At 37.8% G+C, this 12,610-nt stretch overlaps 1 pseudogene; it reads left to right on the top strand.

The window, feature by feature from the left end:
- Positions 1-226: 226 nt before the first annotated feature.
- LOC136150246 (spindle and kinetochore-associated protein 3-like) lies at positions 227-1,665 on the top strand (annotated as a pseudogene).
- The last annotated feature ends 10,945 nt before the right edge of the window (positions 1,666-12,610 follow it).

Genomic DNA, 12,610 nt, shown 5'->3' with positions numbered 1-12,610 from the left:
GATTGGTTAAGGATGAAATGTAGATGTTCTGTGTATTTTGTATCTATACATTGATTTTTATCTATTTCTTATTCCAATTTTATTGAGATATAGTTGACATATAGCATTCTGTAAGTTTAAATATAATGATTTTGAGAAAGGCCGTTCGCAGCTACAAGAACCAATGGCGCTTCAGGCGCCGGGATCAAACGGCTGCGGGCTCTGAGGCGGGGAGCTGGCCTCTCCTATGGATCCGATCCGAGGCTTTCGCGGGAAACTGCAGTCTCTGGCAGTCACCCTGGACAGCGAGTTGGCCAGGCTGCAGTGAGCCCTGGATGGAGAGAACAGTGACTTTGAAGATTGTCCAATGAGAGTTCTACATGACCTTAACTCAGAAGTACGAATTCTAAAGAATGATGTCAATATTCTTCTTTATAAAGCAAACTTGGAAAGTCAAGAAAACATTGGTTTCATAAAAGCAACAAAAATATTGAAGAAAAAGAATTCAGTGGATATCATGAAAATAAAAGAGTTTTTCCAGAAGTTATGGATATACTCCACGTGCCAAGAAAAATTCAGTGGATGTGCAAGAAGTCACTGACTCTAAACCAGAGTCCAGTGAATGTGAACGTCCTGAGAAGCCTGACGTGAAAGATGATTTGTTGGATTCTGCTGCTGCAAGCACTTCTGTTTCTGAGAAGTCACCGCGTAGTCCACAACTTTTTGATTTTGGACTTGAGCGGTACATCGTATCCCAAGTTCTACCAAACCCTCCCCAAGCAACAAGAAGGAAGAGCCAAAAATTTTAACTCCATTTTCCAAATACTCACTAGTGAAAACTCCAAAATGTGCACTAAAGATGGATGACTTTGAGTGTATAACTCCTAAATTAGAACACTTTGGTATCTCTGAATATACTATGTGTCTAAATGACGATTACACAATTGGACTTAAAAATGTGAAAACTAACAGTGAGACCATAGAAACAGAACCAGTGCCCAGTGATAATGTCTTTGCCACTCCTGGCCTCATAACCCAGCCGTTGGGAAAAAATGATGCTGAGCACACACATTTTCCCTTGGCACTTACATTCTGCGCTCCTGGTTTGAAAGTCCCTTCTACAAAGAGCAGCACAGCCATGGTATCCACAAACAGTTCATCGAATGACATAGAAACGAAAGTACATCATTAGTTTCAAATTCAGATGAGTGCTTTGAGAATTTTGCAGATCCCTCTTCTCCTACAATTTCTTCTTACCAGAATCTACTTAAAAAACACCTACACCTCCAGAAGTTACTATGATTCCAGAAGATATTCGCCAGATTTTATCAAAATACAACTCAAACCTAGCATCTCCAGTAGCAGAGCGGTGCCACCCAGCAAAGTGTTCCTTCCTCATCGTGGAGGACAGAATTTGCAAGATGCCAGCAACAAAGAAAACTGGTGAAGAAATGATAATGGATCCATCCTTCCATTATGGAAACTGAACAGAATGAGATGAATGCAAATCTGGTCTCACTTTGTTTTCAACATCCCTACGTCATCCCCCTTTTGAAAAACCAATTCATGTTAAAGATGAGTATGGACACTAATAGCATAAAGTGCTTTTTATTAAGTTTGATTTAATCTAACCTGTGCAGTTCAGCTGCTCAGTTTTGAAAGATCATTACTATTTCACTGATTTCAAGTTTACCCTGCCTCATGAAACTGTGTGGTTTAAATAATATTAGGAAGCAGGATAAATAATTTTTGAAATTTAAACATTACTGTTTGCCACTCAAATGAGGCCACCTTCAGTCTTCTCAGATCTGGACAGTTGTTGATAGAGCTGGGCTTCTTCCTTGGGGTTAACTCTGCCCACTGTCTCCTCATGACTGTCCCAAGTCTTCTACACCTTTTATTTTAACAGTGTTCTTTCAGACACTGCGGTTTACAAAAGATAGCCTAAACTGATGTAGGAAGAAAGGAATTTATATAGGCCTAGGTAGCTATACTGAAGTGGGTGTCTCTAACATTTGGACTTAAGACACTCACCTGCTGTCGTGTCAGGATTGGTGTTTTCCTCTAAATTGTCAGTTTCATCCTCTCAAATCAGCTCTTCCCAGCACATGATTGCAACCTCCCCAGACCCCCATCTAGCTCGGCGCCCAGCAGAGCCCGAACCTCCCCCTCTGGAAGCTGCTCGGCATCCTTCTGAGTGGGTGCTCCTCTCTGGACTGTCAGCTGCACCTGTGGACCTGTCTCTGAGAGCACCAGGCTGCCCTGTCCATGCAGCTCAAGAGCATTATGATTGAAATCAAGCTGATTCAGCAAAGATTATCCTCTTTGTGCCTTGAAAGTTAAATGGGAAGACACGTCACGTTGTGTCTCTTCATTTCGTCAGAAAATTGTCACTGAAGAACAGCTTATTCTTTGTTCTAGGAACTACTGAGTAGTTATAATTTAAATTTTGCTAGATAAAATGCTAAATTCAAAAAAAATTAATAAATATAATGATTTTGTGTACATGTGTATTGCAAAATGATTACCACAACAAGCTTAGTTAACATATATCACCTATAACAACTCTTAAGATCTACTTAGGAACTTTTTAAGTATATAACACAGTATTGTTAACTGTAGTCATCATGCTGTACATTATATCCCCAGAAATTATTTATCTTTTAACTGAAAGTTTATACCTTTTGACCACTTTCATCCATTTCCCCAACCCCTACTGCTGGTAACCACCAATCTGTTCTCTGTTTCTATGAACTATTTTTTTAGATTCCACATATAAGCAAGATCTTAAGTGTTTAGCCTTTTCTGTCTGACTTATTTTACTTAGCATAATGCTCTCAAAGTCCATCTATGTCGTTGCAAATGGCAATTTTTAAATTTTTATTGCTAAATAATAACCCATTATGTATATGTGTGTGTGTGTATTTTTCTTTACCCATTCATTTCTTGATGGGTGCTTAGATTGTTTTCCGTATCTTTGCTATTGTAAATTATGCTATAGTGAACATGGGAATACAGAAGTTTCTTCAATATGATTTTTTTTTCATTCAAATATATATCCACAAGTGCAATTGCTGGATAATATAATATCATAGTTTTATTTTTCATTATTTGAGAAACATCCATATTCTTTTCTGTAGTGGCTGCACCAATTTACACTTTCACTAACAATGTACAAGTGTTCTTTTTTTCCACATCCTCATCAGTATTTGTTAGCTCTTCTTCATGATGGCCACTCTAACAGGTGTGAAGTGACATCTCATTGTGGTTTTGATATGCATTTCTCTGATGATTAGTGATAGTGAGCACCTTTTCATGTACCTGTTATCCATATGAATATCTCCCTTGGGAAAAAATGTCTGTCCAGGTCCTTTACCCACTTTTAAATATATTATTTGATTTCTTTGCTATCAAGGCTAATTAGTTCCTTATATATTTTGATTATTAACCTCATCAGGCATATGGTTTGTAAATATTTTCTTCCATTTCATAGGTTGCCTTCTTGCTTTGTTGATTGTTTCATTTGTGTTGCAGAAGATTTTTAGTTTGAGATAATTCCACTTACTTATTTTTATGCTGTTTCTCAGGCTTTAAGGGTCTTATCTTTAAAATTATTGCCAATATTGATGAGATTTTTCTCTGTGTTTTCCTTGGGAGTTTTATGGTTTCAGGTCATACATTTATTTACATCTGTATTCTATTTTGAGCTTAATTTTGTGAGTGATATGAGGTCTAATTTTGTTCTTTTCCATGTGACTATCCAGTTTTCCCAGCACTGTTTATTAATAGAGGGACTGTCTTTTATCCATTGAGTATTCTTTGTTCCTTTGTCAAATATTAGTTGGCCATATATATTTACATGCGTTTATGTCTAGGCTCTTGATCTTTGATTTGGTCTAAGCATGTGTTTCTATGCCAGTGCAATACTGTTTTGATTATTATAGCTTTGTTACATAGCTGGAAATCAGGACATGTGATGCCTCCAGTTTTGTTCTTCTTTCTCAGGATGTTTTAGCTATTGACAATCTTTTGTGGTTCCAAATGAATTTTAGGATTTTGTTTTCTGCATCTGTAAAATGACATTGGAACTTTGATAGAGATTGCATTGACTCTCTAGATGACTTTGGGTAGTTTGGAAATTTTGACATTATTAATTCTTCTAATCCATGAATGCATGATGTCTCCATTGATTTCTGTCTTTTCTAAATTTATTCCTAAGTATTTTAATGTTTGTGTTGCTGTTATCAGTGGGGTTGTCTTCTTTATTTCTTTGTCCAATAATTCATTGTTAGTGTATAGGGACACTACTGCTTTTCATATGTTGATTTTTGTATCCTGCATCTTTAGTGAATTTGTTTATAAAAATCTAACATTTTTAGCAGAGTCTTCAGGATTTTATATATATTATATATGTTATATATAATATATATATAATTATTCATAGAGACAACCTTTTCCTTTCTGATTCTGATGCCTTTTATTTTTTTTCCTTGTCTAATTGCTCTGCCTAAGACTTTCAGTACCGATTGAATAGAACTGATGAGAGTGGCCACCCTTGTCTTATTCCTGATCTTAGAGGAAAAACTTGCAATCTTTCACCACTGAATTTTATTTAACTATGGGCTTGTCATATATAACCTTTATTATATTAAGTTCCTTCTATACCCAGTTTATTGACAGTTTCTAATATGAATGGGTGCTGAATTTTGTGAAATACTTTCTCTGCATCTGTTGAAACAATAATGTGATTTTTATTTCTTATTCTGTTAATGTTGTGTTTATTGACTTGCATATGTTGAACCAACCTTGCATATGAGGGATGAATGCCACTTGATCATGTTACATAATTCCTTTAGTGTTGAATTTGGTTTGTTGGAATTCCTTTGAAATATTTTGTATCTGTATTCATTAGGTACGTTAGCCTGTAGTTTTCTCTTCTTGTAGTACCCTTATCTAGCTTTTGTATTATGGCAATGTTAACCTCATAAAATGAGTTTTGGAATGTTTCCATCTCTATTTTTTATAAGATTTTGAGAAGGATTGGTGTTAATACTTTTTTTTAATGTTTGGTCAAATTTGCCAGGGAAACCACTGGTCTAGAGCTTTTCTTGGGAGGATTTTAATTCCTGACTCAGTATCCTTTCTTGTTTTAGTCTGTTCAGATTTTCTGTTTCTTCATGTTTCTATCTTGGTAGGTTGTATGTTTCTAGGAATTTATCCATTTCTCTTAAATTGTCCAATTTTTTGGCTACACTCAGGTGACATTTTAAGCCAGTCTTTAGATTGGACTGTGCAATTTCCTTGGTGTTCTTACTATGCTTCCTGGTCAGATGGGTCCAGAAGCTAGATACAGCCCTATTCAGGACTTTGAATTTGCTTCCCATCCTGGATCTGGGGCTGTAGGCAGGTTCCATCACTGGTACAACTCATTGACTGGGTGCTCAAACCAGGTAGGACTGCTCATCAATCTTCCTGGCCAGTGTCACCAGTTCAGCTCTGCAAGGGGCAGAGCCGCTGTTGGGCTTTCTGCTTGGGCACTGCTGCAGGCAGGGCTGTAGGGTGGTCTACAGCCTCCCAGAAGCTCTCCGTAGGCTTTTTGGTTTGGCAGGACTGAGGGATATACTCAACAGTAGGTGGGGGCCATGAATTTGCCTCCCTGACTGGGTAAGGTTGCAGCAGACTGGGTAAGGGTCAGCATGGCTTATTGACATACAAACATACAGAATTTGCCCTGAGCTCTCTGGTTAGATGGTGCTACTAACTGGGCTCTGAAGATGGGTAGAGACACTGGCTGGGTTCTCTGCTCAAGTGCTACTATGAGTGGGAACATAGGATGGGGACTCAGCTTCCTGGGTGCTCTAGTTAGGCTTCTTGGTTGGGGAAATTGGGGGCTATATTCAACAATAGTTAGGACTTCTATTAATAATTAGCTTCCCTGCCTGAATAGAGTGGCAGAATAGCTTGGCAGAATTGTTCACTGAGTTCCCTATCCAGAGAGTCCAACCAGCCTGGCTCTGCAGATGGGCAAAGCCTCTGCTAGGGTATTTTCTTGGGCACCACTGCTAAGAGAAACACAGTCTGCCAAGATCTGAGTTCTGGTTGCTATAAGCCCTGTTACCCTTTTTCAGCTCAATCTGATCTCCAGTGATTAAGTCCCACAGATTCTCCCCACAATACCTGTGAGACAAGACCCACATGGGCCTCCCAGCAAGCAAACCACAATAATGGGGGAGCTAGATTTCCACCTTGGACTCTTTTCTTCCTGCTGGAGAAACCATAAGCACTGGCGGCCCTCGGCATAGTTCTGTGCCAGCCTAGGAGAGGAGCAACGAGGTCAGAATGCAGTTAATCCTTTCACCCTTCTAATGTAGTAATTCTTGATCTTTGTGGTCCAGGGAGGTACTTCAGCCTCACCAATGTATTCTGGGATTTTCACAAAAGTGTCTTGTCTGTGTATATTTGCAAGTTGGTCTTGTGAGGGGAACTGAAGCTGGGGTTAACCTATCTTAGTTGCCATATTGATGACATCATTTTAAAAAATAATTTTATTTATTTTATATTTGGGTGTGCTGGATCTTCACTGTTGCATGGGCTTTTCTCTAGTTGCTGATAGCAGGGGCTACTCTCTAGTTGTGGTATGCGTGCTTCTCATTGCAGTGGCTTGTCTTGTTGCAGAGCACACGCTCTAGGGCACATGGGCTTTAGTAGTTGCAGCATGTGGGCTCAGTAATTGTGGCTCCTGGGCTCTAGAACACAGGCTCAATAATTAGGGCACATGGGCTTAGTTGTTCCGTGGCATGTGGGATCTTCCTGGGTCAGGGATCGAACCTGTGTCTCCTGTATTGGCAGGTGGACTCTTTACCACTGAGCCACCAGGGAAACCTTGATGATACCACTTCTATCTCTGTTTCAATATAAATGTAATTTGTAGTAAAGTAATTCAAGTTAAAGAAAAAATAAAATGCAAGTTGGTCCATATCATTCCTGAACTTATAACCCCTTGAAGGCTTATATTTTAACTCTCTCAGGCACTGCATGTCCCAGGGAGGCATTCATTTAACAACCTAGCTTGCACTTGTGCTGCTGTCTGAGTTATGACACAAATAGCTGACAGCAGACCTGAAGTAAGTTTTACCAAACAGCTGACCAACATCAATGGTCCAAAAACACTGGAAAATGTACCTTTTCCCTTGTGCAAACTCCAGTATACATCTTTTTAAAAATATAGAGATCGCCAGTCCAGGTTCGATGCGTGAGACAGGGTGCTCAGGGCTGGTGCACTGGAGTGACCCTGGGGGATGGGATGAGGAGGGAGGTGGGAGGGGGGTTCTGGATGGGGAACACATGCGCCTGTGGCTGATCCATGTCGATGTATGGCAAAAACCACTACAGTATTGTAAAGTAATAAGCCTCCAATTAAAATAAATAAATTTAAAAAACAGAGAAATCGGCGAAACCCTTGAAATCCAGAGATTTAATAGAAGTCTGGGTACGATTTTGGTATCAATGGAATTTATCTGAAATTTCCCATCAGTAAGTATCCATCCATAGAAGAACATCCATAGAAGAACATTTCTATGTTCTTCCATAGAAGATGTTCATCCATAGAAGAACATTTCTATGTTCTTCTGAGCTCTTGACATTGATTACATGTCTCAATTGGCCCTTTTCCTTATAGCTCATGGAAAAATTGATCTGGCTAAGGTGATGGATGGAGTCAAAGCTGTTACAGGTGAGGGAGAAGTCAATATAAACCTAGCATCCTAGTTTTTATAGTAATTGCATTTTCTTCAGGCCTTAATTAACTATGATAATTCTGTCATTTAGCTTCTATTTAGTGTTTTTATGTCCAGGAGTATTTTCTAACGTATTTTCCACTATACACTTCATTTCTCTTACTTTGAGACAGCCAAAATCTATAATAAAAAGTGAAATGGATCTTTAGAAAAGACCCTGGTAACTTTCCAAAGGAAAGGTGATAGGTTGTACATATTGATAGAATTGTTAGGATAAACCATATACAGTTTGCTAATTGACAAGAGGGATATAATATCCATTTATTGTCATTGTCCTTTTGCATGTGTTAGTACAGGCCCCCCAAGAAAGCAAAAGCCAAGGCAGAATTAAACATTCATGGACATTATTAGAGGGAAAGCCTATGTAAGAGAAATAGGGAGATTACCTAAAAAGCCTAGAGGCTCTCAGACTGTAATGCAAATGTGACACCAAAGGAGAGGAAGGAAGAAAAAGTTGAGTGGAAGTACCCTATATTGCCATGCAATCTAAGGAAGGTCTGGCAAAGTCTTCAAGGAATCCTGTGGCCAAAGTCAGCCATTCCCTATCCCCCAGGAATAGGCCTCCCTGAGTGCAGCATTCAATCACTGGTTAAGAGAAACCTGTTGGAGACATGGCCTTAGTACAAAGACAGGGATGAATTCCAAAGCAGCAGCCGGGGCCCTTGGTCAATTATGTTCTCTGTAGTTGGAAGTCCTAAAGGCATGTTTTCATGGCCACCATTAAGAGTGCCCTCTCGTATCAGCCTTAGAGAACAAATTGTGTTTCTGTGAGTAACGTTATCTCTGTGTACTTGGTCAGAGCTCAGTGACTGTTACTCCCCCAGCCCATACTCATACTGTACTGGCATCATAAATTAGTTTCATTATTTGCAATCATTTGATTGTACTTATATCCCATGTGTGCTGTTATTTTAATATTTTCTATTAAGGAGGAAAAGTTGATATCAATGATGTGAAAACTGTCCTGGAAAACATGGGGATTGAGCTCAAAAATAGATAATACAAGGAATTGGTAAAAATTCTGTCATTTGATGGTAAACATTACAAATATCAGTATAATCAAATAGAGCTTTTAGCTCCTCTCTTTGTGAGACCCTCTAAAATCCTTCTGTTTCCTAAGCTTCAGAAAATAGAAAGTCAATCTCAAAAAAATATTTTTGTGTCCATTTATACCTGAAGTGAATCCCTATACATGCAATTTTACTTTTAGATTGGGAAGCAACATCCTAATTATGATGACTCATGGGAAACAAGATCTGTATTTTGATGAATCATCTTATCAAGAGAAAAAAGTGATTAATCTAGCATTTGTGGATGGAAGAAAAGGGTTAATAGTTTACACGTGAATAAAGGCGGGACTGGGGAGAAGGGATGTGCTCCTTGTAGAGTGCCTGTTGTGCTAAACATCCCCAGTTTTCTCTAAAATTTTTTTTACGATAGAAATTTTTGCTAAAAATCCTGAAAAGCCAGTTTTCCCTGAGAGTATTCTAGTGATTATGCACTTTTCTCTGTGACTTAAATTCTGCCTTTTCTTACAGATGATAACAAGGTCTTTCAAAACAGATTGCTAGAAGCTGTGAAGTCTCTTAAAGGCAATTGAGAAGCGTAATGAGAATGAAGACAAATAGGGGATCCTCATAATTATAGTTTCCAAGATATTAAATTAGTGAGGGCTTCCATCTCTCATATATACTGATTGCAAATTTATGCTCCCATTGAAGATCTAGCTTCAGTTTAGCAGCTGATCTTCTACTTTATATCTAGAAAGTCTTCAACTTTTTGAAGATTTTTCCAAACTTTTCAAGAAAAGAAATTTAATTTCACATTTGCATAGAAAAAATAGCAGAAAAGATTAATGGTTATTCAGGGATTTTAATCAGCCACAGTAAAATACTAAACTAAGAGCTGAATCATCAAATCATGGTGCTCAGAAGTAAAGAATGTTTGCCTCCAGAGCTAGAATTCTCTTAGCATTTATTCAATGCTATTTGAAACTTTGTATTATTTGGGCTGGTCCCCAAGACAAGTCTCAAGGTAGTAACCCTAATTCTAATTTCATAGTTGATTTTCTTTATAGGCATAAAGTCCTTAGTCTCTTTACCAAAATTGTTGAGGTTTTTTTTTCCCCCCACATTTTAAAATAAGCATTCTTAACCCTAGTAGATATGAAAGGGGAGGGTGCTCCCCAGGTGGCGCTAGTGGTAAAGAATATACCTCCCAATGCAGGAGACGTAAGAAACTTGAGTTCCATCCCTGGGTTGGGAAGATCCCCTGGAGGAGGGCACGACAGGGGATTTTTGCCTGGAGAATCCCATGGACAGAGGAGCATGCAGGCTATAGTCCATGGGATCGCAAAGAGTCAGACACAACTGAAGCAACTGAGCATGCATGCCCACATATACAAAGGGGAGTCTGTGAGTAGGCTTTAAAGAATTTATGACCTCCCTGAAATTATATGCCATCTTTGTGAGCACTAACATATAGTGTTCATGAAATTCATAACATGGTATGTGTCTCCAAAAGATTTAAGTTTGGGGAGTTATGTAATTTTCTTCAGGGACTGTCTCTTTTCTTAGGTAAGAAAGTCAGTGTCAACAGCTTGAGTACTATACTGGACAATATGGGAATCAGGCTTACAGATGAGGAGCTTAAGGATCTGACACAGAATCTCCCTGTTGATGGTAAGCAAGTTTTCGGGTATTATGGCTAGATAGTGGGAGAGTTTAGGCATAAACACTGTTGGCAAAAAATGTCCTAGGAAAAGGAACCTTAGGAATGGTAATCTATCCTGACAGTAATCAAGAAGCTGTAAATGTGGATACAGCATGTAAGCAGCCAGTTACCAAAATCAACATGAAAATATTGCACTCTGTTTGTATGTCTTTATGTTCTCTACCCATATTATAGTCATTAACAGACAGTCTTCCACATTTGGAATATAAAAAGACAGGCTCTTTAGATAATGGTACTTCTGAATTTCTTTCCATCACTAATATATATGGGTTTGAAATATTACAGAACTGTAAGTAAAATTCATATTATTGATGTGACTTTTATGTTGAGATTTTCTTTCTAGTCCTCATGAAGGTGACAAAAATTAGGTAAAATAGTAGCATAGAATATATTATTCAGTAAATATACATTTGGCACTTAGGATAGTGCCTGGCCCAGAACAAATGAGAACTTATGGTTTCCCGTAACGCCTTTCACAATATTTTATGAGTCCTTTTTATCTCAGTGTGACTTTGATCTTCTCCTACAGTTGATAAGAAGATTTCTCTAGAAACATTGATGAATAAAGTGAAAAAATTTAAAGGTAAGTTAGAATTGTTGTAAATCTACGATTTTAGTCCTTGGTATTAAATTTTGTTTTTCAGTAGTATTTCTTTCTAATGTTTACTATGAAATACGTACATGCTTCTAAGCCTGTGGGCTATCTGGGTGGCTCAGATGATAAAGAATCTGCTTGCAATTCAGAAGACCCAGGTTCAATCCCTGGACTGGGAAGATCTCCTGGAGAAGGGAATGGTTACCTACTCTTGTATTCTTAGCTGAAGAATTCCATGGACAGAGGAGCCTGGTGGGTTACAGTCCATGGGGTCCCAGAGAGTCAGACACAATTGAGCAACTCACACTTCCACAAGTCTATATTGCAATTTGGAATCTGTTGTTTATGCCAAAAATATGCTTTACTTCAGAAACGTTTAAATAGGCATAATCTAGAAATATATACAAAATGGCAGAGTAAAGCTTTGAAATGATCAAGATAATGTATTCACCAAAATCAGCAAGCAATTTTCACCATAACAATTAACTATTTTTGAAGTATGATTATATATTTAAAAATCTAAGTTGTCTTAATTCGCTGATCAGTTTATTCTGAAAGTTGTCTTTTCCAACATATGGAAAAACTCTCATTAATTTGTATTATATATGGCATTTTATAAATACTGCAAGATATGCCCAATGATTCTATGTTTAAGAATATCTTCTTTTTACTTTTCATCTTAAAATTGGAATATCATCAACCTATGTAGAAGATATTTATGACTTTGAGGCAATACCATGATACCTAAAGTTCATGTCTACCATTCCCTCTTTTGAAAGGAGAGAAGGTTGATTCTAGTGACCTGAAAAGTATACTGGGAAACCTGGGGATTGAGCTCACAGATAAGGAAAAAGAGAAGCTGCTGGAAACACTGACAATTGATGGTGAGCCATCATAGAGTGTTGCAGAGGCCTTCTAGGAATCTCATATTTTTGTGTCTTTAGGTCTGTGTGAAAATTTCCACCTCCATTTCTGTTTATTTTCTTTTAAAAGTGCAAAAGAAAAAAAAATTAAAGAAATTTGAGTTCTAAGTAATACAGCAACGTTGTCATTATTGTTTAGACTTTATATTGGAAATTAAGTAACCCTTCAGACAAAGGTTGACCTTAGCAGCTAGTCATGTTGTTACCCCCTCAAGCCACTAATTTGCTTATATGATAAGAAGGGAAAAGAAAGAGAAAAACAGGAGATCAGTGGTAAAAAAGAGAAAGAGAGAGAGAGCGAGAAGAAGATAGGAAGCAGAAACCGAAAAGGAAGGAAAGCTCTGCTCATGCTTCAGTGAGTAGACTCCCTCAGGTATTTGGATAGAAAGTCTTGTCACAATGAGAAAAATCTCTATTCTCTAACTTCTTTGTATTAGATAAAATAGCATAAAAATTAGAGACAAATCATTAAAATGTTATTTCTGAAATTATTTAGTTCATACAATTTTTGTGATTTCATGTTAGTTTCATCATTACATGAATTATGGCTTTTCTTATAGCTGCTGGAAAAATTCATCTCAGTA

Source organism: Muntiacus reevesi, chromosome 18 (assembly GCF_963930625.1).
Source record: "Muntiacus reevesi chromosome 18, mMunRee1.1, whole genome shotgun sequence".
NCBI lineage: Eukaryota > Metazoa > Chordata > Mammalia > Artiodactyla > Cervidae > Muntiacus > Muntiacus reevesi.
This window is presented reverse-complemented; position numbering and strand designations above follow the sequence as displayed.